The 23,407-nt window shown below is 37.8% G+C and overlaps 1 pseudogene; it reads right to left on the bottom strand.

The window, feature by feature from the left end:
• Positions 1–9,266: 9,266 nt before the first annotated feature.
• Positions 9,267–9,819, bottom strand: LOC102533389 (large ribosomal subunit protein eL18 pseudogene; annotated as a pseudogene).
• Positions 9,820–23,407: the final 13,588 nt, after the last annotated feature.

Genomic DNA, 23,407 nt, shown 5'->3' on the forward strand with positions numbered 1-23,407 from the left:
CAAGCAGTACAGTCCTGGGAGAACATGTAGTGCCTTTGGAAAGAAAGTGGCCTTTCCACTTGTTGGGCCCTCCCAAGTGACACTTACATTGGCCACAGAGAACGGATTGACAGTGCCTCCAATGTGGTCTTCTGGCTGGCTGCTAAGTCTTAGGGGGTCCCAGTTCAGTTTGAATAATTGAGTCTAGTCCTTGATTTCAGAAGGAATGACTGAGGACAGTCAGTTATGTATTTCCTGTTTACACCACTAGCCAGGTGGCATTTTCCTGGGAAAGAGGGGAGGGAAAGGCATCGGGAGATACTAACAGATATTTCACATGGGAGGTTCAGGATCTGGGGCCATTCTGCAGTTTCTGATAGACTTCTCAGCAGGGGGAACTATGCGCAAATTATAGTAAGAACCATTTAGCAGGGGATGGAAGGCGCTGCCAGTCAGCTAAATTTAAGGAGCTTACAACAGTTTGGGAGAACTGTACTGTGGCATTTCCCTTCTTGTGGAAGGTTCCAGGCATGACACTTCTTTGTCTGCACTTGCAGGGTCTGAGATGCTCCCTTTCCAGGTGTCTGAGTTGTTGCTCTCTCTCCACTGCCACGAAGTTGTTACATCTTCTTCAAGTAACTTTACCTTTTCCTAAGCATCCTCTACTTACTCCCGGACCTTTCATTCAGAAATGTGAAGCGTAGGAGAGGTGAAACATCATTATAAAACTTAGAGAAGCCCCCAAATGCCCAACCATAACCCACTAAGCCATTGTAGGGGTATCATAGAGGTCATTATTGTTACATTCTAAGGTCATTAGACCATAGTGGTCATTTTTCTTAAGATGAAAGATAATGTCAATTTAAAAAAAGAATCCAGGTGACTGAGCTAGAATCTAGTTTTAATCCCCTAACATCCTTTTGGTTGGGCTGTCATCCAGAGAATATAAGAACCAGCTTGACTTGGGGTTACTGTCAGAAAAAAGAATCATGCCCAGGAATGGTCAAGGCAGTGTTTTGAATTTTCAAAATTAAGTCCATATAAATCCCACTACCCCTTTGTCTTGATCATTACCCAGGGGTAATTATTCCTTGTTTTATATTACTTCAATATTACTTGTATTTTTCACAAGTCATATTGAATAGTTACTCTCTCTCTACATGTCTGTTACCCCAAGAAAACAGTAATTTCTTTAAGGCAAAAATTTTTTGTCTTTGCCTTTGCATTTCTAAGTTTAGAGCCTAGGAAGATACTTAGTACTGCAGAAGGCTCTCAAGAAGACGTTTCTTAACTAGAATTCATTTGTGAAAGATGGACTATGATACTACCATTCAAATTAATGGTGCATTGTGTAAAATACACAGAATCTGATTAAAAGGAAATGATTATTGATTCATTATGTGTGGAGGAAACAATAGGTTTGGGGATAAATATTATGTATTTCTTTAAAAATTCTATCATTGTGCATTATTTCAGGAAAAATTCAATAAAAGTCTAGGAGATTAATGTATGTTCCTTGTGGGTTCCCCCCATTGCATTAAGCTATTTAGTATAGTTTTGACATTTAATAGCTATCTATAGAATTATCTGATTGGATTATATTAATTTTTTGGTCTTAATGATGCTTATCAAATTAGTTCATTAAAGTGACAAACATTAGACTAAGTTTCAAAGTGCCTACCTGAGATGAATGACAACTTCACGAAACTAAAGAAAAAGAGTGAAATAGTTTAAAAAAAGTTTGAACCGGTTTCCTCAAGCTTTGTTGAAATATCTTGTGGTGAGTTTGGACAACAGTGGGAAAGGGGTTCTGGTACTCTGCTCTAAGTGCTGATGTGCTTAGTATTCAGAGAAGTTCAGCCAACCAATTTTAAAACGTCTACATGAGAAGAGAGGAGTTGCTGAGGACAAGCAGTGAATGCTCTGTGAATGGCTTCCGTAATAACAAGCTTGTCTCTGAATCCTTGGTAACTCAATGGCATGCTTTACTTACTACCTTTCAAGTCTGAGTTACTGCTTTCCTGCTGGCCTGCAAGGCTCACCTTCCCTTGTTTTTCTTCTCATTTCTTCTGAATGCACTCCCCAGGAAGTGAAAGTTACAACTTGCCTGGAATGACATTCCAGAGCCTTTAGATTTTAGGGACAGAAGGAATGTATTCAGAAGCTTCCTGCTTGGTGATGACACCCTTTGTTCTTTTGTGCATATCCTAAGTGAACTTTGCTCCAGACAAATTAGTGTAGGGCAAGGCGTTAAAAAGAGGAGATTCCAAGAGAGACACATAATGCAGGAAAAGGGACACTTGTTCATTTCCTTTTAGGTCCTTATTTTTCGCCAAACATTTATCATTATTACCTTTAATTCCTCCTTATAATTACTGTAGTAATTCACAGTTTTAAGTTTGTGGTAAGTATAAAATTGCTTTTGTCCTTTCACTGAAGTTTTTAAATATTGGTCACCTTTAGGGACAAGAAATCCTTTTATTTAATAGGGGAACAACTGGATCAGCATGTCTGCTTAGATTTTTTACTATCTGGAATTTGAGGCAACACTATAGATGTTATAGATCTATTGAATTATGCTCAATTACAAAATCTCACCTGTGAAAATCTTAATTCATTATGCAAAACTACCTTTCCAGGGTCTGATTCAATAGAATATCAATGTTATTTATTTATTTTCCTGGAGAGGTATTCCCTGATCAGTACATTATTAAAATGACACATCACACTTGTTATAGTAGACTGTGTATATGTCTGGTCTTTCAGTGACTGAAGGGAAAAAGAAGAAAGTTACATTTGTACCCTGGTTTACCCATTATCTAGCCCAGTCCTTGGTACACTGGGAACACATTATCCATTGCTTGTTGGATTGAATAGAAGTAAATCCTTGTCTTACTATAAGTTTAGGATTACTTCATTTTATTACATATATGGAAGATAAATTGATATAATGATCTCATTCATGAATAATAATTTCTCTTCTTAAATAAAGATTGTAGTCCAGGCTTTTCTCTTCTTGTTTTGTAAAATAATAGTGTTCTAAGTTACTGCTTCTGGTACTTTGATTCTTAATGGACAGCACAGTCAGGCTTATCTTTAAGAAATACCTCTCCTATTATGTCTTTTATCTTAAGCTCAAATCCCTGTAAATCTCCCCATTAGGAAGGGTTAACTGGACCATTTTGCAGTCCTGCTAGTGCCTAGCATGGCACTATTGCAGTTACTCAATGGCTGCTGATTAACTGGGAGATGACAGCCTGAAGGTGGTTCTCACGTTGGGCTGCGGAGCTCTACTTGTAGCCGCATCTTGTTAAATTCATGTTTCAATGATGTGCTTGAATACATAGAAGGTATGCTTATCGGATTTGCAAATGACCTGAGGCAGAGATGGATAGCCAATGTACTAGATGACAGAATCAAAATCTGAAAACATTTGACAAGCTTCCTTTAACAGGATGCAATTTAATAGAAATAAAAGTAAAGGACTATCTTAAAAAACAACAAGAGCAGCAAATCCCTCCCTGCTGAGTAAGTGCATCCAGAAGAGTCTCAGGAAGGATCATCGGTGATCGGGCAGCCACACAGGCCAGTGGAGCCATAGACTTCTTTGGAGAAGAGAAGGAAGGAGGTGAAGGTCACTGTCACCCCATTGGCATTGGCATTGGCAATGGTCAGACCCCATCCAAAGTCTTGTGTGCAATTCTAGATTCTGTATTTTCAGAGGGATACAGACAAATTGGAACGTAGTAAGAGAATGCCAAAGGGTCTTAAATCTAACTTCTTTTTCGTAATGAGTCTGAAAAATAGTTTTGTAACTAACCTGGAAAAATGTAATTACTTTGTCAAGTTAAAAAAAGATAAACAAGAGTTGTGATACTAATGTATCTGCCTCTTCTCCCTGTGTTTCTTTTCTGTAAAAAGGCAGTTATTCATTAGACTTGTGATGTGCTATCACATATTTTTAAAGGTCTACCCATGTTTTTGACTGGTGGCCTTCAAAATGCTTTCCCACTACATTGAGAACAGTTGAAAAGCTGCTGAACATGACACACCACGAGGCTTTCGTGTCACCCTCAGAGTTTCAGGACCGTAACTTCTGTCAAACAGTTTCCCTCCATGTCATACATTTGCATATTTAAATTCAAGAAAACCCATTCAAAACAGTGAAATTAAGTAATAATTGAAGTGGATACTAGACACCTCAGCACAAAAGGATTTATTTTGGTATATTTTTAGGGCTTGGTACAACACACTGGTACAAAAATACTAAATCACCAGAAAAAAAATTGGTAGTGTTGTAAAGGATGTGAGAAGGAAGAAAAGAACAAAGGACTTTTCTCCAATCAAATGCAAATGAAAATGACCTGCAAGATTCTGAAAACAGTCTCTCTCCTGACAATGAACATTTTCATGCGGTGAAATCCATTTTTGAGACTCATTAGCAAGCGCTGTGATCTTACTTATTTTCTATAGCAGCGTCTGGTTCTTTCAGACTGATTAGGGGACCTCTGATGTGGGAGAGCGAATCTCTGAACTACCCCAGGTATTTCTGTAATTGGTTATCATGCTTAATTACAAATGTTTCAGCACAATCAATTTATTCTGGAGCAGATTTTCCTTGCCTTTCCACTGCTGTTCCTGCCAGTGCTCTTTTCTGTTTTTAGAGAGAGAAAGGAAGAAGGGAGAGGGACGGAGGGAGAGAGAGACAGAACACAAATTAACCTTCTCCTGTGGGGTTTTCTTTTCTTCTTCTTCTTCTTTTTTTTTTTTTTTTTGGTTCTAAAAAAAGGAAGATTAATGGATTAATGGATTCATTCAAGGTATTTATCAATAGTAATCGTTGAAAATGAAAAAAATGGAGACGTGTGTGTATTAGTTTGTACTGAGGTCACTCATTGCAAACTGTTACCAATCTTTTCTGATTCTTTTATTTCCATTAACTGGAGCTGGGAGCTGAAGTTCTGCTCTCTCATCTTTCTCACCCTGCCACGGTGCTGGCTGACCTTCATGTATTCAATCCACTTGCTCCTGAGCTCGTCAGAAATAAATGGACTAGAATAGAACAGAATGTGGCTCCACATTGTGCTATTCAGTGTCCGGCTATCCTGAAGACCTGAGCAAGTGGCGAGTTGTTGCTAGTGTCTCAGCTGCAGATGGGGCACACATTACATTCTCCACAGTCTCTCATTTACAGCCCGGGGCATTCCGGAGTCAAATAATGGGAGGTGAGGACTCTGGTCAGGACACAGGCATCCTGCCTCCTGCCTCAGCCCTTCTGTGAGGATCTGCGTGAAATTTGCAGCACCAAAGAGAGATGGCAAGACCCCAAATTTAAAATATTATGATTAGAATGTGATTTAAGAAAATGTGGACATTTTTTTCCAGGCTGTCCCGGCTGGACACTGCACATCACCGGGGAGCTGCCACCTATTAAGAAGTGTCTTCTACCTCTGCTGCTACAGATGCTCTCGGCACAAAAGCAAAACATGCATTACCTGATGCCAACTATGATTTCTGTCTAGGACTTTCAGATTTAGAGAGTGCTGTTTATCATCTTGAAAGTTAAAGTAAATCTTCAAATAAAGGGAATTCTAAAAGAAATTCCTACTGGTAAAGGATGAGAGAGATGAGATTTGATCCAGTTTGATTTCCCATGGTGAAATTTACTGGGTATTCATGGGAACTTCCAAAAAAATGGTGCTAGAAGGGGTCCTTGAGATAATTTAGGCTGACTTACTCATTTGCAGATGACAGAAATCAAGAGAAGTTAAGTGACTTTTTCCAGTGTCTGTTACTGGCAGAACTAAAACCAGAATCTAGCTTTACTCCAAGTGTGGAACCTGCTTGACAGAAAAACAAGTTTTGTGTTTTCTCTGTATTCCCAACAAACAGCGTGCTCTTTACATCACCAGTTTTCTGTCCTTATGGTGTGATTTCATCTTGCTTTTGTTGTGATGATAGGAATTACTGATTGTAACACAGAGTATAATAAGTTATAAGGAGTGACATTTTTCAATATTTATTTCAGAATCTAATGAAACTGTCCTTGATTTTTGAACATCTGAGTATGTAGAGAAAGCACGTTTCTTCTGTGGCAAAGATATCTATTTTACAGTTCCTAGTATTTACTATCAGCACTTCAGTAAACTTCTGTAAATCATTATCTGGGGTGAGAATTAATTTTAAGAAAAGTAGCCATTGGCAACGTTCACATAAATGTGTGAGAAAAACATTCCAAATGGAGATTGTATAGTTACTGAAGGAAAAGCTCTTCTGTTACATTAGAGCTGCCAAAAGAATTCAGAATTCGAAAGATCCAAATGACAGCAAAGCAGATTGAAGCTGCTCTTCCCTCTACATTCTCCTTTCTTTATGCATTCAGGGCTCTGCTTCAAGAAAACTTATATGCAAGGGGTGCAGAACAGATCCAATTATACAGAGCTTCAGCTAATGTCTGACGCTTTAAGTACTTTTCAGAATTTCTGTAGATCGCTATATAGCCGTCTCTCAATTTCTCAGAGTAATGAGGAAAGTCTTGGAATACATTACCCCAAAATCCATAGAATGAAGTAATTAGTATTCATTACCAATTTTATTTCAATGGCTAATTGCACTTCACACTCATGTACTGATACAGAAAAAAACTGGACAGTCGAGTAGCATCTACTATCATTTATTGTATGGATATGGAAAGAACAGTTGAAGGGAAGTTTTTGCTGCTCTAAGAGACTGCACAATTTTGCTTGTAGTTTGATAGAGTGCTGTGGCCCATTCAAAACCGGACCTGACACCAGTGAGTGGAATGTGGGGAGAGGAGGTTTTTGAGAGGTAGATAGATGCCCATCAAGTTTGAAGGTGGCCATGGGAGGAGGTAGTGGTGGTTATTTGTATGTGTATGTATGCATTGTGACATTACCATGGGTCTAAAGGGGCATGAGCCAAAGTTCCAGAAACTTTGGCTGAGTGTCTACTGAGGATAATGAACTGGGAAAATCTGTTTGAGGGACATGCTTCTAGATTTCCTACTCTGAGTCTTAGGAGACAGAAGACTCCACTAACCTTTGCTCGAAAACGCCAGAGGGTGTCCATAAAATTAACTCTTATTTCATTCTTGCCTCCCTTGCGTTACCACATAAACAGAATGAGAAAAAAGGAATACAGCTGATATTTTCACTCATGGAAAATGTCTGGAGCCCTCTTATGAGCCAGGCACTGTAGTAGGAGCTTTTGCTTGTATATTAGGGCCTAAGTAAGAAATAGAAAGCACACTAAAAATGAAAATTTGGGAAGGAAATAATCATAGGACAATTTAAAAATGTGTGGGTATTGTATAGAAAAACCATAAGGACTTATGAGAGTACAAGTAGAATTAGAATGGCTTCATAACTCTCAGACCTGAGGGGCAGACAGAACTCAGGGAGAGAGAAGATTGACTGTCAGGTGTCAGCTCAATAGAGGGATACAGTCAGTGGGCAGTAAGCCTTTAGAAGAAGAACTTTCCCCCACCCCAGCTCTCCTTCCTCCATCACATCTCTTGCTGGGGCTTTCTATTGGCTGAACTCAATCAGAAACCAGAAGAGAAGGAAGCTCCTTGGTGCAGTCCTGTATGGGTCACCGTTCTGGTAGATCAGGGTGCAGAAGGGGAGTCAAAAAGAAAGAGAATATACTGAGAATGCTGAGAATGCATGCTTTCTCTCATTTCATTACTCAAACAGCCCAGGGTGGGTAGTATGTAGCAGGATTTTTAGTTACAAACAACAGAAACCAACTTCAGCTGGCTTAGGAAAGAACAGATATTGAGAGCCTTCTGGAATCCCTGGGGTCCCTGGAAAACCTGCTTCCAGAAGGATACCATTGCTCCTTCCCCTTGAGTTATATCATAAACCCCACTGCTGCTACTCCAGCAACTGCTGAAGCTGCCTTCACAGCCAGAGAGTCTTCCTCATGGACCCTTTTCCTTGTTTCAGCTACTGATTCAGAACTGAGGTGTATGCCTGCCACTGGTAGAATCTGGGGCTCTTATCTGAGCTTTCCTTCAAAAAATGGTGCAAGAGTGAGTATGTGGCATTATTAGGTGTCTTTAGAAGGGCAGTGGCTCTCACAAGTATTTTTATGTGAGGAATTCTCCAAATTTAGGAATGAGTTTCTAGTAATGGGTGGCTAAAGAGCATGTCGGATACCTACCACATGTAGGTTTTATTATCTCCATTTTGCAGATGAAGATCTGAGGTTCAGAGAGGCTAAAAAACTCATCAAATCAATAGCTTTAGTTGAGAATCAAAGCTCAAATGCAGGTTTTTGCTGTTTCTACTATGTCAAAAATTCTCTCTAGTCTCTCAGATAATTTAATCTGAGTTTTCACTTTAGTGAATTTTTTCTTTTTAAGACAGCAGTGGATTTTTTTTTGAAAGTGCAAATGATTCTAAAGTTAACTTGGATAAAGAAATGTATGAAAAAAACATCAAAAAAGAAAGAGAAAAGGAATAGTAAGAGGAGATACGCTTTCTGAGTATTAAAATATAATAGATTCTGTAGTAATTGAAACAGCATTGTATAGGTATAGGGATATACGGATAACACAATAGAAGTTCTAGAAATAAAACCAAACAAGCATAATACTTATTTGTGATAAAAATGGAATTTTAATGCAGTTGAAGAAAAAGATAAATTTGTTGGGAAAACCTGCTGACCCTTTGATTTAAAAAGTTACACCTTACACTAACTGAATTCCAAAGGCATTAAGTGTTCTGGTTGGGTTCAAAACTGGATTAATTTTTCTGGAGAGTTATTTGGCATTATATACCAAAATTCTTTAAAATACCCTTTAATCAAAAAATTCCACTTCTAGCAATTTTTTTATCATGAAATAGTTCAGTAAACACATAAATCACACAGGGATAAGCATTACAGTGTTAATTTTAATAGAAAAAAATTAGGAAAATAACTACTAAATATTCATGAAGTGGAGATGCTAAATAATTCATGTACATTTATAAAATGGAATACTGTTTAGCCATGAGAAGGCAGATATCTATCTGTTGATATCAGAAGAGGTCCATGATATATTTTTAGTTCAAAAAATTAGGGTATAAAATACTATGAACAACATATTTAATATTTGTAAGAAAAAATTGTATTTAGAAAAAACTAGGAAAATTATGCTCTTAAGTGTAAACAGTGATTTTATCTGACTTGTAGCATCTTGAATGACTTTTATTTTTCCATTATCTATTTCTACATTTTTTTTCAAAGCATCCAAAATCTTTTTAATAAGGCAGGATCTGGGGTTAATTTTTGTAGCCATGGCTGGCACGTCGCCCTCTGGCACCCCAGAATTTCCAGCCCTTGGAGCGTACATAGGGTTTGGTATGGCTGTGCGGGGTTCCTGGGACCTTTACGAAATGCCTGCACAGCTCTCGGACCAGAGAGCAGGACAGTGTTGTAGTCCTCGGACGAGTCCAGGGCCAGCTGGTTGAAGGTGAGGCTCTTGCCCCCGGCCTTGAGGATGCAGCTCTGGGCACGGCTGCTCACTCGCAGGGCACACACCTTCAGCTTGGGCACCTCCTGGACAAACACATCATCGGTTATGGTCCCTACAACCACAGCGGTTTTGCCTTCCTGACCAGGAAGCTTCATCTTCTGGATCATCCCAGAAAGGGACAGAGGTGGCCGGTTGGTGCGACTCATGTACAGCCTCTTCAGCACAACTTGATTGAAGGTGGAGTTGGTTCGTCTGGCCAGAAACCTGTACAGCTTGACCAACAGCCTTAGGTAGATGTCCTGGCTCTTGGGCTCCTTGCTCTGAACCTTTCAGTCCTTGTGGCGGATGTCAGCTCTCATGATGGTGCCTCCTCCTTAGCCAGGTCCGGAAAGAAAGAGCCATTTCTACATTTTATAATTATCTTATGATAAACACTGATAAGCATAATAAAAAAATTCAAAAATCTATTTCTCTTTTAAAAAAATGAAGTAAAAGATATAAATTATCATTAAACAGTATATAAAGACTAGTTTTCATGTTCTCATTTTACGTGATTTTCCTCGTATAATTGTGTGTGTGTGCGCACGTGTGTGAAAGAGGATGATAAAAAGCTAGAAAGAGGCAAGGAAGAGAGAAAAATAGAGAAGATAGAGTGTTTTGTTCTAGTTTGCAATCTGCCGAGGATGTGGAGGGAGAGAACTCTAACCTGCACCTAAACCCTACTCTTTACCCAGAGCTGGTCCCAATCCTGTTTACAACTCTACAGTCATCTCGCCTAGAAGACTACTTATCTCGTGTATCTTCTCCGGACCCCTCTCTCCTACAGCAGTGCTGATATGCAAAGGAGATGACCAGAGAGGCCTGCAAAGTAGGCAGAGGGGCACGAGAAGTCAGAGACTAGATAGCCTTCTCTTGATCACTAGATTTTATTTAATTGACTTATAGTCGATTTACAATGGATCAATTTCTGGTGTACAGCATACTGATTCAAATATATATATATATATATATATATATATATATATATATATATATGTATTTTCATATTCTTTTTCACATATATTCCTTTTCATATTCTTTCCTGTTATTGGCCATTACAAGGTATTGAAAACAGTACCCTGTGCTAGGACCTTGTTGTTTATCTATTTTATATATAGTAGTTATTATCTGCCAGTCCCAAACTCCCAATTTACCCCTCCCTACTCTCTTTCTCCACTAGTAATCATAATTTTGTTTTCTATGTCTGTGAGTCTGACTCTATTTTGTAAGTAAGTTTATTTATGTCTCTCTTTTTAAGATTTCATGTAAGTGATATCATGTGGTATTTTTCTTTCTCTTTCTGGCTTACTTCACTTAGAATGATGATCTCCAGGTCCATCCATGTTGCTGCAAATGGCATTATTTTATTCTTTTTTTATGGTTAAGTAGCATTCCCTTGTATATACCACCCCTTTTTTTATCCAATCATCTGTTGATGGACATTTAGGTTGCTTCCATGTGTTGGCTATTGTATATAGTGCTGCTATGAACATTGAGGTGCATATATCTTTTCAAATTAGAGTGTTTCTCGATGTATGCTCAGGAGTGGGATTGCTGGATCATAGGGTTAAATCTGTTGTCAGTTTTTTATGGAATCTCCATACTGTTTTCTGTAATGGCTGCACCAAACTACAGTCCCACCAATGATGTAGGGAAGTTTCCTTTTCTTCACACCCTCTCCAGCATTTATTGTTTGTGGACATTTTAATGATAGCCATTCAAACCTCACTGTAGTTTTGATTTGCATCTCTCTGATAATTAGTGATATTGAGCATGTTTTCACATGCCTATTGGCCATTTGTATGTCTTCATAGGAGAAATGTTTTGTTTTCCTGCACAATTTTGGGATTGGGTTGTTTATTTTTTTGTTATTGGGTTGTATGAGCTGTTTGTACATTCTGGAAGTTAAGCCCTTGTCAGTCTCATCTTTTGCAAGTATTTTCTCCCATTCTATAAGCTGTCTTTTTGTTTTGTTTATAGTTTCTTTTGCTGTGCAAAAGCTTATGTTTAATTAGATCCCATTTTTTTATTTTTGTTTTTATTTCTGTTGCCTCGGTAAACTGCCCTAGGAGAACATTGCTGCGATTTATATCAGAGAATGTTTGCCTATGTTTTCTTCTAGGAGGTTTATGGTGTCTTGTCTTATGTTTAAGTCTTTAAGCTATTTTGATCACTGGATATTGAACTGCTTTACTCAGAGAATGTGTTCATTTTTGAATAGATCAGGAGAACAGTTTTGGTGTTAAAGATACAAGAAAATGAGGCATTGGGGAAAGACAGTTGGAAGGGTTAAGGAGGGGATTCAGGATGGATCAATGCCTGGGACTTTGAAGGCTTTCATCCTTATGCTTCAAGCATCATTCTCACCTTTAATAGCCAAATAGTGATTCCAGCTTCCATGCTGTGCACTGATAGGGATTCTGAATATCCCGATATATTCAGACCTGGTCAGGGTGTCCGCACCTGTGTAAGAGAGATCATACTTCTCCTTCATGGGTCCTTACCGCATTCTGGCTTCCTCTAACTGTCACTGTTGGCTCCTGAGGCTCTGTTTGCTTTCCTACGCTATCACCCCACACTGGACACCACCTCTCTTTTCCTGCCTCAGGTATCACCAATGCAATCCTGCTATGGGCAGCAGGCTTTTACTATAGTTTTAGACCCTTAAGATGTTTTCCTAAATGCTAGAGCCCTCTGTCCTGGAGATTAATTACATGTTTGCAGTAGGAATTGGTTAAATGTCTTTCTTATTCTCTCCATTGCATAATACTGGATTAGGTCAAGACTGGGGAAGGGTCAAGGTATTGTTGGAATCTTTATTCTATCATGAGATCTTTCTTTGTTCCCAGAGGCCACTCTCTGGGCTAGGTTAATTTTGATACCAAATGGACCTTTACTTGGGACGTAGTAGGGAGCCAACAGGACCTCAAAGAAAGGATAGAGTTGAACACAATGAAAAAAGGAGAAGCTAGTCTAAACTTCCTCCTGGAGCTCTGGACTTAGAATGAATAACAGTGATCTACTCTAACCTGCTCTTAATACAGATGAGGAAACTGAGGCCCCAAGAATTAAGGTGACTTGCCCAAAGCCATTTGATTAATCAACATAGATCTGAGACTGGAATTCAGGCCTTCTAGCCATCAACCTCGTGATGTTTCCATTAGCATGTGCAGTGGAACCTTGAACAACACAGGTTTGAACTACATGGGTCCACTTATACGCAGATTTCTTTTCAGTGGTAAACACTGCAGTACTACATGATCCACTGTTAGTTGAATCCATAAACGCTGAACAGCAGATGCGAAGGAACTGGGGATACGGAGGACTGACTGTAAGTTATACACGGATTTTTGATTGCAAAGAGGGTCAGCGCCCCTAACCCTCAAGTTGTTCAAGGATAAATTGTACTTTAGTTCTTCTAGGAGGTATTAGACTATCTAATACATCATTAATTAATAAAAATAGTGTGGAGCAGAAATGCATATTAGTATAGCAAGATGATTAACAATCTCAAGGGTTTGAGATTACCTCTTTTGGGGAATTTTGCTACCTTTTATTTTCTCTAGTTCACAAAATTTAGTAGCGTTCTTGTTTTTTTAAAACAGAATATTGTATTTAAGGAAGTGCTTTTCAACATGAGAAGATTCTGAGAAGATTCTAATACTAATAGACAATAGAGTTCATTTTCCAAGTGGTTGAATAATAATCTGTCAGGGGCAAAATAATAGGGACCTGATGATATTAATGCTTACTTTTCTTGAGCAAGTATTTTCACGTTATATATATCTCCTCTCACTGTTGGCAAAGATCAAAGGACCAATAATACTCAAGAGACAACTTCAAAAGGCAAGTGAGCATTTTCGACCAAGTTTTATCTCTTTGCATATAGGCAACTACACAGCAAGAACCACAGCAAAGGGATTCACCAAGTGAGAGGAAAGAACATTTGAAGCAGGAGAGAAATAATTTCCTAGCAAGAAGGGCTATGTGATGATGGTTCAGCTGGTGATCTGTTATGCCTGTTAAGAGGCCAAAGAGAACTGTAGATCTCTGAGGTCCATGGGGGCAAAGGCAAGGGAATAAGATGAAGGGAACACTAGAATAAATGAAGTGCCTTAACAGCTGAAAAAGGCTGATGGATGTGCTCTGCGCCTCAGAAGACACAGCTCCCAGCAGGAGAATAAAGAGTGCAGCAGAGCAGAGCCTGCTAGAACCACACAGTTAGGGAACTGATCCTCTCATAACCTCCCATTTCAGGAGTTTATAATGTGCTATAAAAACCCCCTGTCTCTAGACTGAAACTTGGCACAACCACACTTAACTGCATTTTACTGCCATTGTTCAAATCCCCAATTTGCTGTTACTTTCACTTAAATAAGGCTGGATCTGCTTTCAGCTTTGCAGGTGCCAAGATGTTGCATAAAAATTTTCCGTAGAGAATGGATTTGATTTTCAGAATACAGAAACTGGATTTCAATTCTTAAATTGAAATGCTGGACTAGGCACCAAGGACATTTTGATTAAATCATGCCTATGTTCAGGCTATTAATTCCAACTCAAATGGTTTCTGTAGATATAGAAAAGCACTTGAAAAGCAGAGATATTGTCTCCAATGGGTGAAGGTCATCCAATAGCTAACTCTCCTTAGCCTTCATAACAGAATCCTGGGAAGCTTTTACTTTTCACACATATTGGCAGTTCCATTTACTATCAGTCAAGAGGAAATAAAATATTTTATTTTATAGAAGAGCCTACTGATACTTTTAAAAATAGATCCAATTTTAGACATAGTACTTACATGTGTATTTCAAATGTTGCAACCAACAGTCATGAGTCTTCTTACACCTTTACCTGACACGGTTTTATTTCAGTGGTTGGTTACCGGTCATGACCTATCCATTCTATACTTACTGACTAGAATTCCAGTTAAATCAAATGACCGAGCATGGTCAAATTCAGAGTCAGAAATAAAACCCAGGTCATTATATCTCTACTTCATTCTCTATAATCAGAATCAATTATAATGAATGAATGATCATTATTTCTTCACTAATTTCCAAGTAACAGTCTTTTCCTAGGTACGTAGGGTATTCTACAAAGTATAGAAAAAACAGACTACCATCATAAAGTGTAATAAATTGAAGTAAAGGAAAAATGCACAACTATTTACAGAACCAAAAGCCTAATTAAGCAATTTACAATATTTTATATTTACTCACATCTGTTCTTGAAGAAAGGGTCACTTAAAAAACCCCGCTGTTCTAGCTAATTATTTTCGACGTGAATTGCTATTTGCTCTTGACTCTATTGGTGTATTTATTTTCAAGTAGAAGCCCAGCTTCAAACTGATATTTTCAATTCAAAGGTCACAATAATCTCCTCCTGTTTTTTGAAGAACTAGTAGACTAAATATGCTCTTCTAAGGGAGAAAAATTTTTGCACAATGGGTGAACAAAACCTTATACTTTTCCAAGTTTAAGCTACACATTGTATTTTTCTTTCTGTTGTCACTAGGGCCATTAATGTGAACGATTAAAAAGCCCCCTTACCTTTAACTATACTTTATTATTTTAACAACTCAAAATTGAGAATTCTGGAAATAGACTAAGAACAAAAGAAGGATCTCACTTGTGCATGAATTCGTTGTAAGCATTTTGTTTCTGTTTTTAGGGCTGAACTCTTCTACTTTGATTTTCTGAATTATGGGATGCTGCATTGCTTTTTCCTTGGAACCCTTTTTGGGTTCTTTTTGTACATTTTGAGCTATGTAAGTCAGTTGGTGAAGTGATTAGGGTGTATCTGGTCTGCAGTTGTTTCTGTTCATTTTTCTGAAGTATTTTGAATAATAAAGTTCTAATAGGGATCTGTTTGTTTATAGTGCTTGAAACTTGGAACATTTAAATGGTCATGTTATCTAGCCTGGGCGATGGCTTCCTGGAGGAATGCTTTGAGTTGAGTCTTTAAAAATCAGTATGAGCTGCCAAATGCGTGTTTTTTTTGCACATCAATTCCAGGCAGAAGGAACTGTGAACGAAAGATTCCGAGATAAGAAAATATAGTGTATTCATAAAATTTAGTGCATCTGGAATGTAGGGTACATATATATATGTGGAGGGAAGGGGGATTGTGCAGAGGAGAAAGGTAGGAGGTGAAGTCTGGCAGGTGAGTAGGCTCCGGATGTATAATGGCTTTGCCAAGGGGATGAGAAAGGAAGAAAATCTCTACAAGATTTTAGACAGGTAACCAATTGCATATGGTTAGACCAACTACTTAACATGCTGCCTGGAAGCCCTTTGAGATCTTTAGAATTCATTAATATACCACCTAGCGGGCTGCTCTCCAGGCTTCATAAATGGACAGTCTTTCAACCAAATGGAGCAATTTCCTGAGCTTCCCAGTGGCAAGGCTCATCTTTTCTAGGCACAATAAATTGCTTTGGACCTTTCCTCACCTTCTTCCCTTCTATGCATTTTACAATGTCTGATTCTTTTCCAGATATTCCCATGAACTATTGTATTAATGGGTAAATCTAAATTAAAATTTTCCCTCCTTGTCACATATTTGCATTTGAGCCTGATTTCTCAGAAATAGCTTTCCTGGAGGGGATTTCAGGCCCCCTGCCGGACGTGAAGAGATGCGAGCTTTCAGTTCATCTCAAACTAGGCCATGTAAGTGACTGTCTATGCTGACTTCAAAGATGTTTGGTTTTGGTGCTTAATCTGGTCTGCCTATGAGAGGCTCGCCATTATACCTTCTAAAACTAAACTGAGTCTGTGAGAGTGTGTGTGTGTGTGTGTGTGTGTGTGTGTGTGTGTATTTGGATTCAGCATAATGGTGTATGTATTTTTTTTTTTTCTTTTTAGTTTGTGCTTTCAAGAATCGACTAAGAAAGTTCTGTTATTTGATCCTGCTGATGTTCCCTTTCAGACAGCTGCCACCAGCACCGCTTGGCCACTTCCTTTTTATTTCCTATTCCCTTTTAACTGTCTAGCTTACTTTGATATGATTTCGTCTCTCTCTGTAATGGCAATGAGAGAGGATGTTTTTTCCCAAGGCCATGGCATGATATGCCTTTTAATTCATTTTAGGCTTATTACCTTGCAAATGTAAAAATGAATTAGGGCTCTGTTTGCGCTGGCCAAGCATGTTTTAGACATGTTGGAAGGTGAAAGTGCGTATTAGACCACTTGAATGCTTGACAGCCCCTTTCTGTGACAGAATTGGTCATTAGAGGTTTGGTTCCTGGGCCTGCCACTTTCTGCCTTGTGACTTTGGATAACCCATATAATCTGTCTGCTCACTGCCTCCTCCTTTATAAAGTAAAAAAGAATACAATTTTACCTTCCTGAACACCCAGGGATGCAGTGAGCTTTCAGATCAGGTGGGAAAGTTGCTTTGAATGCCATGAATTCCGTGCAAGAATGCTTTTAAAATGGCTTAATACAAAAATGTTAAATACAGAACATATTTTGCTTTAGAAAACAATGTGTGTTTTTTAGAAATAATATTTTCATTGCACAATTGCAGTTAAAAATTTTTTTTTACTGTGACTTTTGGATCTTATTTTAACACATGATTTAACAATATGCTGTGCTTTTGACAGCATTATAACCTTTCCCTAGAAATCTGTAGGGCTGTGCTGTTAATTTGAACCTAGGGAGTGAATCTGGCCCCTAGTGAATATTGCCACCCCTGGAACCTGATGTCTTATTAGCAATACACACAATAAAAGTCACAGATAATGCTACTATGTTGTGGAGCAACTCTTTCCAGTAGAGTATAGTGCCTATTTTGCAATGCATTTCTTCGTCTTTCCCTCTTGGTTGCACTCAGCTGCTGGCTGACCTATTGGTAATTCCAAGATAGGATATGTTACTCTATAACTTTAGGGAAAGAAAAGCTTTGCAATTACTACAGAGACCACACATTTATATTAAGTAATACACATAATTAAGTACCCTTATATTCATATTTGTAATTCTTTGTTACTATACATTTCCAGTTCTTCCCTAGTGGAATGGTTGCATTTTGCCACTATTTCTTTCAAAGGAGAGGGAGCATATGGTCAGCTCCCTAGATTTGAAAATTCAGACCATATATACCCACTAATGAAATGATTTTGAAATTATGGGAATTGCTTCTCTCTCTCTAAAGACTAAAACTGTGATTCCCAACTCCAGTTTCATCACCCTCCAGGGTAGCTCCAATCATCCCAAAAAGTGGCATGAAAATTTTAAGACAAAATTAATTTTCACTAATTTTAAATTAAAAACAAATGCATGCCAAACTGTGTTGTTAAAAAGGGTTATCATGATATCCAATAGATGCCATTTTTAACCTGAAAGTATTCTTGTTGTGCACTATCCGAGAAATATATGAACCATATTTAGGGTGGCTCCGTGGAAAAGAGCAGAATTCCATTATTCTAGAGAAACTTTTTTCTCCAGATTTTCTGATTAAAACTTGAAATAATTTCAGGACAATGTGAAGGAGGCAAAATTATAGTTTAAGGTTGACCCTTAGGTAAACCTCCATGCTAGCATGAAAAGTGTTTTGTTTCATAGTCCTTACACTTTATGTTTTTTGTCCATCAGTATATTTAGAGTTGCTATAGAATCCTTACCTGATGTCATTCTACCAGCTGTCTATTCGAAAATACTCAGAAGAAACATTCCCTTACTTCATTGCATCCTTACTATGCTTTTAAAATAATTATTGTGTCAATTAATTGGCCTTCAGTAGCAAGAACATTCTTTAGTAAGCATAGTAGTCTGGTCATCGACATTTTTCAATTATTTCTTCTCTTTTGATCCCACTGCTAAAGTTCAGCATAGTTTCTTTTGAGCCCAAAGGCATGTTATTTCCTTTATGCTGTGCCTCATCTTAAATGGGAGTTCTCTGTCTCATGTTAAATGGGATCTTTTTTTTTCCTTTACTTAAAATATCTTTAGGATCATTTCAAGGTAATTTTTTAATCTTCTATTTACTGCCCTGTTTATTTGAAATCAAATGGTAAACAATTACTTTCTTTGACTCATGTATAATTTCTTCAGCAGTGAGGAAGACAGTAAGATTTAGATTCCACAATTGCTTAAAGTCATGTTAAGAGCAAATGATGGTGCTTTGATCAGTGGGGTCAGGCTTTGTCAGTATGAGTCTTAGTTAGCCATTTGGTAAGATCTGAAAAAATACTAGTAAATAAGATCACTATTCTACTGGACTTCAGCCTACAAGATGCTAACTGAGACCCTGATGGATTAAACCCTGATGGATCTTCTAGCAGTACCTAACATTTCTATGCTGTATGTTTATAAAATGTGAAAATACATCTCATCATAAGGAGTAAAGAATGGGATGGGAAAAAAATGGACAGGGGACCCAAGTAGTCATTTTTTAAAAGATGACATACAGATTGCCAACAGGCACTTGAAAAGATGCTCAACCTCACTAATCATTAGGGAAATCAAATCAAAACCACAGTGAGATATCACCTCACACCTATTAGAGTGGCTATTATTAAAAAAAAAAACCCACCAAATAACAAATGTTGGCAAGGATATGGAGAAAAGGGAACCCTCGTGCTCTGTTGGCTGAAAGGCAAATTGGTGCAGCTACTATGGGAAATGGTATAGGTATGGAGATTCCTCAAAAAATTAAACATAGAACTACTATATGATCCAGCAATTCTACTCCTGGATTTTTATTCAAAGAAAACAAAAACACTAATTAGAAAATATATATCCACCCCTATGTTCATTGCAGCATTATTTGCAATAGCCAAGATATGGGAGTGACTTAAGTGCCCATCAGTAGAGGAATGGATAAAGAAGATGTTGTGTATGTGTGTGTATGTGTGACAATTTGTGACAACATGGTTGGACCTGGAGGGTGTTATGCTTTGTGAAATAAGTAAGACAAAGACAAATACCATATGAGTTCACTCATGTGGAATCTAAAGAAACAAAACAAATGAACAACATAACTAAATGGAAAGAGAGCCATAGAAACAGGGAAAAACACAAGTGGTTGCCAGAAGGGAGGGGGATGTGGGGGAGAGAAATAGGTGAGGGAGATTAAGAGGTACAAACTTTCAGTTACAAAATGAAGGAGTTATGAGTATGAAATGTACAGTGTGCAGAATAGAGTCAACAATTATGCATCTCTTTGTATGGTAACAGATGATAATGAGACTTATCACAATGATCACTTTGAAATGTATAGAAATACTGAATCACCATGTTGCGTACCAGAAACTAACATAGTTTTGTAGGTCAATTGTATTTCCAAAACAAACAAACGAACAAACAAACTCATAGAAAAAGAGATCAGATCTGTGGTTACCAAAGGTGGGAGTCGGGTGAGGGAGAATTGTATAAAGGTAGTCAAAAGGTACAAGTTTCCAGTTGTAAGATAAATAAGTGGTAGGGATGTAAGGTACAACATGATAAATACAATTAATACTGCTGTGTGTTATATGTGAAAGTTGTTAAGAGAGTAAATCCTGAGGGTTCTCATCACAAGGAAAATACAAATTTTTTCTTTTTTTAACTTTATTTATTTATGAGTTTATTTTATACTATCATATTTTTAAATTGAAGTATAGGTGATGTACAATATTATATGTTACAGGTATACAATACAGTGATTCACAATTTTTAAAGGTTATACTCCATGTATAGTTGTTATAGAATATTGGCTATATTCCCCATGTTGTACAATACATCCTTGCAGCTTATTTTGTACCTGATAGTTTGTACCTCTTAATCTTCCACCTCCATCTCACCCCTCCCCCTTCCCTCTTCCCACTGGTAACCACTATTTCCTGCCCTACATCTGTGAGTCTGTTTCTTTTCTATTATAGTCACTAGTTTGTTGGGAAAATGCATACTTTTTCTATTTAATTTTATATCTGTATGAGATGATGGGTGTTCACTAAACTTATGTGGCAATCACTGCATGATGCATGCTAGTCAAAGCATTATGCTGTACACATTAAACTTATACAGGGCTGTGTGTCAGTTATATCTCAGTAAAACTGGAAGAAAAAGAAGAATGGGATAGGAAAGGATAAATATTCTTTGTATATACTGAAATTTTGTCATCCCAATTTTGTTATTATTATCAGGATTACTTGATATAAATATCCAGATATAATTGAAATTTAATTTTAGTACCATGAAGAGATACAACAGATATTTCTGTTCTATGAAAAGGATTCATTGTATATGAAATGTGGATGATGATTTGACTCCCTTTGTAGTTTAGATTTTTAAAAGCAATGGATGTTGAAAAGGAAGGCAAATGATGTGTGTGGCAGAGACACCTAGCTGAACAGTCTGAGGGCCTGATCCGGTGTAGAGACAATGTTGGAACAGTGACTGCTCCGCCAGCAACTGCATTTCCCAGCTTCTTTCCCCTTGTAGGCAGGGCTGTATGACTAGTTCTCACTGATGGAATATACAGATAAGTGGCTTCCAGACCAGTGTGATTAAAATACTGGTGAATTTGGGCCATAGTTTCTTTCACCATCCTTCAGCTGAACGAAGAGAACTCCCAGGACCAAGAAGAGGGCAGAGCCTGAAGGAAGATTGAAGCAGCATGGGCCCAGAGTGACCGTGTGGATGGCTGACCAACCTAGAACACCTTGGCAGATTCTGTTGTGAAAAGTAAACTTTTATTGTGTTAAGCCATAGAGAAACTGGGACTTAACCTATTACAGCAACTTGCATTTACCTTGATAAATATAGTATGAAAAATACCATATTCTAGTTATGGAAAACTCAGCACAAACCATGTGCAGAATATCAACAGCAGTAGGAATCAAGTTGAATATAAGCTTCATGTATCTCTTTTAATATTAGAAAATGATGCCCTTCTTTCTAATTTCATTGATCATCTTTCTGACTGGTAGTATTATCTGAAAGGTTTCAATGAACCTGCTGAAAAGCTAAGACTTTTGAAGGACAGTTTACTTTAAAGGATTATAGTGCAATGGGTTATCCAAGTGTGTTTATTTATATAATATATCCAGAACCACAACATGGTTCAAATGCACAGCATGTAAATGTTTGCCTGTGGCCATATATTAGCATTAACGATTTGGAAACAGTACAGCAAAATGCATTACAATATTCTTATCATGAGTAATTAAGATTGTTCACATGTCATAAATACTAGGAGTGACAGTGCACTAGACATTGATACTTGATGGAGAAAAGGATTTAACATGCTCCAGCATTCTAAAGTTCACCATCCTCTACCACGGACATTTCTCTTTCTCTCTCTTCTCTTTACTTCTCTTGTATAATTCCATGGATACTTGACAAGACTGCAGATTCCAAAATGTTCCAACTGAAATGTGACATGATAGTAAAAATTAAGAATCCTAATTCTTATTTTATTTAACTGCTCAGTTCTGAAAGCTTTAGAATATATTTTTACTTTAAATACTACATCAGGAAAATTTTAATGTTGATCACAGATGGGACTATCATATTTATAACTCAACGTAATTCAGTCATTACTTTGGGGACAGAAAGTCCTCCAGGGAGAGTCACACATTTACATGATATATCCAGTGTTCAGCTCTGTGTTTGTAACTCTGTTTCAACCAAGAGATGTGTAAAATCACAAATGACTGGTCAACTCCCTCTTGGATGCAACTGAGAAAACTTATGAATTCCATTTTCCACTTATTAAAATTTAATGCTCTAATATTAATAGAGGCTGTGAACTAGGTTCTTGCTAAGATTTTTAGATGAGAATTTGAAATGGGGCCAGACTTGGCTGGTACCCAGCAATATTCTGACATTGAATCTTCTGTCCTCTTTTTATCTCTGTTCTGCCTGCTTTTCCCTCTCAAACTTCACCGTACTTTTTCCCCTCTATATCCCTCTTACATCCTCTCTTGGTGACCAGTCTTTACTTTGTTGGGGATTCTGTTTTCTGTGGTCTCAGAAGAAGACAGTTTATACTCTAGGTCATATCTTCCTGCTCCACTCGCATGCCTCTATCACAAATTCTTGCCTGGATTACTTCAATAGCCCTTTTAACTGGTCTTCCTAAATGCAATCTTCCTTCTTTTTAATTGGTTCTCAGATTGCATCCAGAATGATGTTCTAGAAACGCAGATCTGTTTAAGGTTATCCCTGCTTGTAAGCTTTCAGTGTCCTTCCATTTCTCTCAGGATGAAGTCCAACTAAGATGAACCAGTTTTATATCTTAGTTTTGTTACACAGTTAATTCATATTATTTGTGGTAGTTATGTTCTGTAAGGCTGCTGTGAACACTGAGTTAGGGAATACTGAACCATTGCTCCTAGGGCCAGTACAGGGTGAGGTTCCTGTGAGCCTCTGGTCACATTTTCATCAACAGATCAATACATAACCTTGTTTTGTGTATATTTCTGTTTAAAGACATCTTAATATGTATTATTGATTCATTAACATTGAACTCCTGGCCAGTGGCATTATACCTCATGCCTAAATGAAGCTTACTTATCTAACACATTTTCTCTATAGGGTGCATCACAGCCTTCTGGCACTAGACGCTAGTTATCATTTCCGCACTATTCTGAGGGCCATTTTAAACTAGTGAAATCACCGACAAGAGGTACAAAATTTGAAAAACATGGCACTAAATAGACTGGGAAAGGGACACTTTATAGCATGAGAGCCAAAATGAAAAGACACAGTGTCATCTTCTTTGACCTCAGCTGGAAGTGGGCTCACATTGGGTGACTCAGAATTTTCACTGCTCTACACATGTCTGTGCATGACTACAAAAGTACTGTGAGTATTGATTTTGGGGTTACAAATAAATTTTAGTGAGTAGGAAAATTTGCAAATAAGGTCTCTGTGAGTAATAGGATCACCTGTCCATGAAAAGGAATAAGTTTATAACAGATGC

The sequence above is a fragment of the Vicugna pacos genome, chromosome 3 (genome assembly GCF_048564905.1).
Source record: "Vicugna pacos chromosome 3, VicPac4, whole genome shotgun sequence".
Lineage (NCBI taxonomy): Eukaryota > Metazoa > Chordata > Mammalia > Artiodactyla > Camelidae > Vicugna > Vicugna pacos.